Raw genomic sequence first — 6,000 nt, 5'->3', positions numbered from 1 at the left:
TTGCAACACTGTCTAACTCCTAATTGGCCTAATTGTATTTATAGTAAGACCCTAGTGAATTCACCAATGGCTTGGAAAAGTAAATATCACCTGTAGACTGCAGACCATCTTGTGCCACCTACATGTGCAGCCCATAAGGTGGGGTGCTCACCTGATAAGAAATTAGTACTACATTGACCAGCCCTCAAAAGCTGTTTTCACTCTGAAAGGGCGGTACAACTCTGCTATCTTTGGTTTTGGACAATCTACTGTGTTAAATCAAGCACACATTTTAATAAAAATCCAAGAATGTTTAGGAAAATTGCTTGAACAAAATAAATGTAAATTAAATTATGTGAACCCTCAGCAGACTAATTAGCATGAGCCCCCCAGCAGCTGGTCCGTGTCAGTACTTCCTCTCAGTTCTAAATGAGACCAGACACAAATGGCTAGGCCTGCAGGGTCCAAGCAATTGATAGGAAGACCTGAGTGTGAGGTGTGCAACTCCCATCATCTCTGTAAGGGCTGCTGGGGAGGCAAAAGCCCAGTATTAGGGGATGTTAGTCCCAGAAAGAGTTTGGGATAGCAGATGAGCAGCACACTGCTCAGATCTCTAATTCCAGCCCTTCCTGGCACACAAGCCCCCTCCAAGGGCAGAAATGTTGTTTCACTGTGAACTGTGGGGCAGTTTTCAGTAAGACCAGGAGGGAAGGGTTTCCCCTGGGAAAAGATTTTTTTAATTGGTTAGAGAGTTTCCAGGATTCACCCCCATCCACCTTCTAGAGAATCCTGCAAAGGTTGCACCCTGCCCCTGCTCATCAGGGCACTGTCTGGACCTCTGAATAAACAGAAGAAGAAAGGACTTTCTGTTTAAGACCTGTATGGAGACCTGAAGAAACTGGACCTGCTCCCCTCGTCAACCAGGACTAAGATATGGCCACTCTCCTGTGTGGCTAAAGGGACACAGCATGCTGCAGGAGGCCTCTTTCCTGAAGACTACCAGCAGCAACTGAACATGGATTGGACCCTGCTAATTGCCTGTACTGAACAGAGTCCTGGCCCTTATACCCTGTCCCTGAGGTCCTATAGCTTTAGAAGTGACAAGAAACCTTCAGCAAAGCAGTCCTGTTTTGACTGGACTTCATCAGATACACCATCAGACTTGTCTGCAGAACAATTTTGAACTCCATAAAAAAGATATCCTCATGCTTCAAGACACAATATTGCCGTGCTGCGTTGCATGAAAGGGAGGGAGCAGACATGCCCCATATCTACCAGGTATGCTGCATTTCTGTTTCTGCTGCTTCCCAACTCTGGTGCACTGAGTTTTGCTTAGCACCAACACACTCACCCTTGCTGCTTAGTTCAAGCGTGCCTGTGTTACCGGTAGGAGTGTTTGCAGGAAGGGACACCTACCACCTACCCGATATCACACTCCCTGGGACTGTCATTTTGTTCTCTCTGGTAGACCCGTCGTTTTCACTTTTTCTGCATATTTCTTTTTTGAGGAACTAAATGTCTATGCACGTGTTTTTCCTGCATGTTCATCCTCACTTTTTCGTTAATGTCAATTCCGACGTATGTACTCACTCCACGTTTGATTTCACTTTTTTATGCAAACACCTATTGGAGGCAGCTCCCCTTCCTGATACACTGTACTTTTTCATTTCAGATTGCGATCTGCTGTCGCCTGACGAAGGGCCACTGTCCCGAAATGCATAGGGACACCAATAATGCAATTGCATTTTCTTGAATTTTGAATCGTGTATAAAATCTTTTCATTTAGTCACTATGACTTAATATGTGACTCTCAAAAAAAATCATACCTATGGAACATTGATGAACAGTGATATTCCATTTTTGACTTCGTCATAAACTTACTGAACTTTCTCTGAAGAAATTATCTTCTCTAATCGGAGTGCCACAGGATATAGTGCAGGAGGTCCCTGCACTCCCCCCTTTACGTGTTTGACAAAGACACAAGATCAGGAGAAACAGGACAAAACAAGTTTTGACCCGCCCAGAAACAAAACACATCTGCCCCAACTATGGGTAAAGACAAAGAACCTAAAACCCCTAGACAAGGGAAGATGGATCAATACACTGAAGTGGTTACCCCACCTCCAGAAGATCAGCCGCTACTCCACATAGAAACAGAGACACTGCTACAAGCAATTCAAGCATCCAAAGCTGGACTGGTTGAGAAAAAGGTCGTAGTAGGCACAGAAGTTACACTAATGAGACAGGACCTCCGCAATCTATCTGACAGAGTTACAGAACCAAAACCAGGGTAACAGAAGCTGAAGATTTGATAAAATACCTTCTGAAAGAGGGTGGTTAAACGCCAAATGTCCAATAAAGATATCCAGTGGCATATCGAGGATGCTGAGAACAGAGCACGAAGAAACAAACTACGATTTCTGGTTTTCCAGGAAGGGTTTGAAAGAACAAACGTCCTGGAATTTCTGCATTCCTGGCTCCAAAACATCACCCCTGCAGACAAATTCTCCATATGCTTTGTGATAGAGAGAGCACATAGAGCCCTAACAGCGAAGCCCCCCTCCATCCCCCCGGGTGCACAGTCAAGGCCCATCAAAGCAAGATTTTTGAACTTTCTTAATAGAGATTTGATACTGAGAGAAGCAAGGAGGCTAGGTAAATTAGGCACAAATACTCATGGATCGTGATGTTTCTGGATTATAGCAGGGAGGTTCAACGACAGAGATGAAACTTTGAATCTATTAAAACAAAGCTCAGATCACACCAAATTCAATATATGTTATTATTCCCTGCGAAGCTGAAGGTAATCTTCATGAGTCTAACCCACTTATTTCAGACCACAGAAGAGGCATGGATTTGGGTGGAAGAACATCCAAACCTTCGGAGATCGGAAGAACCTCAACAGAGCGGGGAGAGGTCACATGAAATGGGCCTGAGAACGGCTGGCCCACCGAAGAAGATAGGAACTCTGGAACATTGTAGAACGCATTTAAATAGGGCAATGCCATACATCTTCAGAGGGTCAGGAAGACTAAGATGGATGGTGTGGCCACAAAGGAACCCCTGAGAGAGAAGGACTCCCAAAGCACCCATATAGCCAGTCAGAGAGAATCTCAGACAGACTCGGACAGCAGGAAAATAACATCACATCAAATATCAAACTGTGGGCTCTCAAACTAATCTTTTGTGGCAAACTTGCATATCCCACCTTAGAGACATTTTGATCATTTCTTGAGCGTATTTTTTTCTCTTATTCAGGATATAGCCTCTAGTAAAGACTGCCCTCTAGTGACAATAGTGGGGGCTCTAAATGCCAACATTTTGAATTCTGCTTCGGGGATATATGCCAATTCTGACAAAGAGGACATCTGGCATATTCCTGAGATTCGACTACCAAATAAATTTAAAAAACAGACAAATGGGAGTTCCTACTGCTTGATAGCATCAGAAGTGTGGATTTGGGTATTTTAAATGGGAGAGTGCCTGCTTACAAAATAACACATTTTACTTTTCACTCTCAACACACTCAGAGCCTTTTAGACTACCTGATTGTCTCCCATCAAATGTTTGGGGTTTGTGATTTTTTTTGTCCTACCATCGATATGGAGTGATCATAGTATAGTGGGTATGAAAGTGGCTTTTGATCTACTCATACTGGATCCAGGGAATTTGGTCAGGGCATGGCTACTTTTAATAAAGCTAATGGTCGGTCCTTTTGGACGCAAAAAAACGCCATTGAAGTAGGCTCGATTGTGAAGAAGGCATATGTAGAAAAGCAGTGTCTTGCTCATGCCAATATTATTCAACTCTTTGAGGCCCAAATGGAGAAGATATGCAGTTTAAGTGTTTTGTTTTCCGGATCTCTTTTGCCCAAACAGGGTAAGTCCCTTTTGATACCTCTAAATCAAGCCATTAACCGTCTTGTCCGGAAACAGTATATACATTTCCTTATAGGTTGGCAGCAGGAAATTAATCACCTTAAGCGACTAAGAAGATGCTGCATGCTCAGTAGAAAAAGGAGAGAGCTTGATGCTAAGTGGATTGGGCTGAGGGACGCTGCAAGGGCAAGAAATTCAAGAAAGTATTGGCACCTGATCGCGGAATATTGCGATTCTAGGCAAAGGGCTCCACTCATACCGATCCCAGAGAAAGATTGAGTAGAATACATTGCCCTACTATATAAAGATAACAGCTCAGTTTCTCCTGCGATGATTGACAGGGTAAAATTCACTGTTACTGAATTTATTGAATTTGGCCCCCCCATCAGGAGAGGAAGTGGTAAGCTATGAAAAGAATGCTAGAACCTCTGGCACCCAAGGGCCAGATGGATTCCCGATTGTATTAATCAAAAAGGAGCCAAATGCATGGGGTGATTTTTTTTATAGCCTCTGTTTAACTATTGTTTTCGAATGAATAAAATCCCCCTTTCTTGGAAGGGGAGTATTATAGTCCCTTTGTATAAAAAGGGACCGAAAACTCTGCCGGACAGTTTAAGACAGATTGCCATGTTGTATGCCTCAGGCGAACTATCTGCAAAAAGTATATTATGTCATCTTCAAAAATGGGCGTATGATCAGAATATTCTACCAGCTGGTTTTAGAAAGAATCATGGCACCATGGATAATATAGCGGTTATCCAGACTATTGTGGAGAAACGCTTTCTCTCGAGGTATATCAGTGTATAAAGACTTCATTGATTTCTCCAAAGCTATTGACAAAGTGGATCGCCAAACGCTGTGGAGAAAGCTTCTTCTTCTTCTTGGCATACCATATCTTCTCCTGGGCCTTATTATGGAACTATAAACAGATACCTGGTGCCAGGTTCTGATGGGAAATTCACGGGGGTTATCTCGCAAAATTAGAACACACGATGGGCTCAAGCAGGGTTTGCCCATTAGCACCTCTCTTGTTTTCCTTGTATATTACTGATCTCCCCGGCGCACTGAACTCGGTGAGGGGAGATGCCCCTAGAATTGACACAGTGTACTTCGGCTCTCTATTAAATGCAGATGATGTTGCAATATTTGATCTAGCACCTATTGGCTTGCAACGTTGTCTGGATGCCCTAAGTAAATATGCAGAGCCCCATTTCCTGAAAATTAATATTGCAAAGAGCAAGATTATGGACTTCTGTAAGAAGGGGCTTAGAATACAGAGATGTCTAAAATGGATGCTTGGCTTCGAAAAATTGGAATTAGTCGATTCGTACCTATATTTGGGGAAGGTTTTTTCAAAAACCGGCTGAGATTTGGAGCACATTAAACACTGTGGGGCAGATTTATGAAGGCCTTGCGCCGCCGGTGCGTCACTTTATTTGATGCAACGGCGGCGCAAACAATCTACCCTATTTACAATGTGACGCATCTAGGAGATGCGTCACGTTGTAAAGCCCTGCGCAATAAGGAGGCGTTCCTGCGCAGGGGGGGGCGTTCCTGCGCAGGAACGCCTCCTAAAAGTGGCTGAGTGAAATCTATGAGATTTCACTCAGTCACTTTCAGGACAATGCTGCGTCAAAACCCTGCACCTGCTTGAAGCAGGCGTAGGTCTTGACGCAGCATTGTGGAGATGGGGCACCCTCGAGCCTTGCTGGAGCTGCGTCGCGCTTGCGACGCAGCTCCAGCAATGCGCCACCTTTACGGCACAGATGCGTCACGCATCTGTGCCGTTTTTGCCCCATGGTGCGCCGCATTATAAATGCAGCGCACCATGGGTGGCGGAGCAGCGGCGCAGGATGACTGGCGCATCCCTGGGGATGCGCCAGTCATCATAAATCTGCCCCTGTGTTAGTAATTAACAACAAGGGGTGGTGATGGACAGAGTCTCTGAATTAAGCAGAGTACTCTCACCCAGTCAAGAGATCAGGGCTAGATCCAACACCGTTTTTTAGCTCATTGCACCATCCCAGTTTCAGAACCTGGCTGTATGCAAATTAGTCTGTCCCTGGCCCAGTGCATCATGGGAACAGGGCAGACCAGACTACAAAAGCCAATTCTTACACTGGGAAGGAAACAAGCTTCCGGG

This window comes from Lissotriton helveticus, chromosome 12, assembly GCF_964261635.1.
Source record: "Lissotriton helveticus chromosome 12, aLisHel1.1, whole genome shotgun sequence".
Taxonomy (NCBI): domain Eukaryota; kingdom Metazoa; phylum Chordata; class Amphibia; order Caudata; family Salamandridae; genus Lissotriton; species Lissotriton helveticus.
This window is presented reverse-complemented; position numbering follows the sequence as displayed.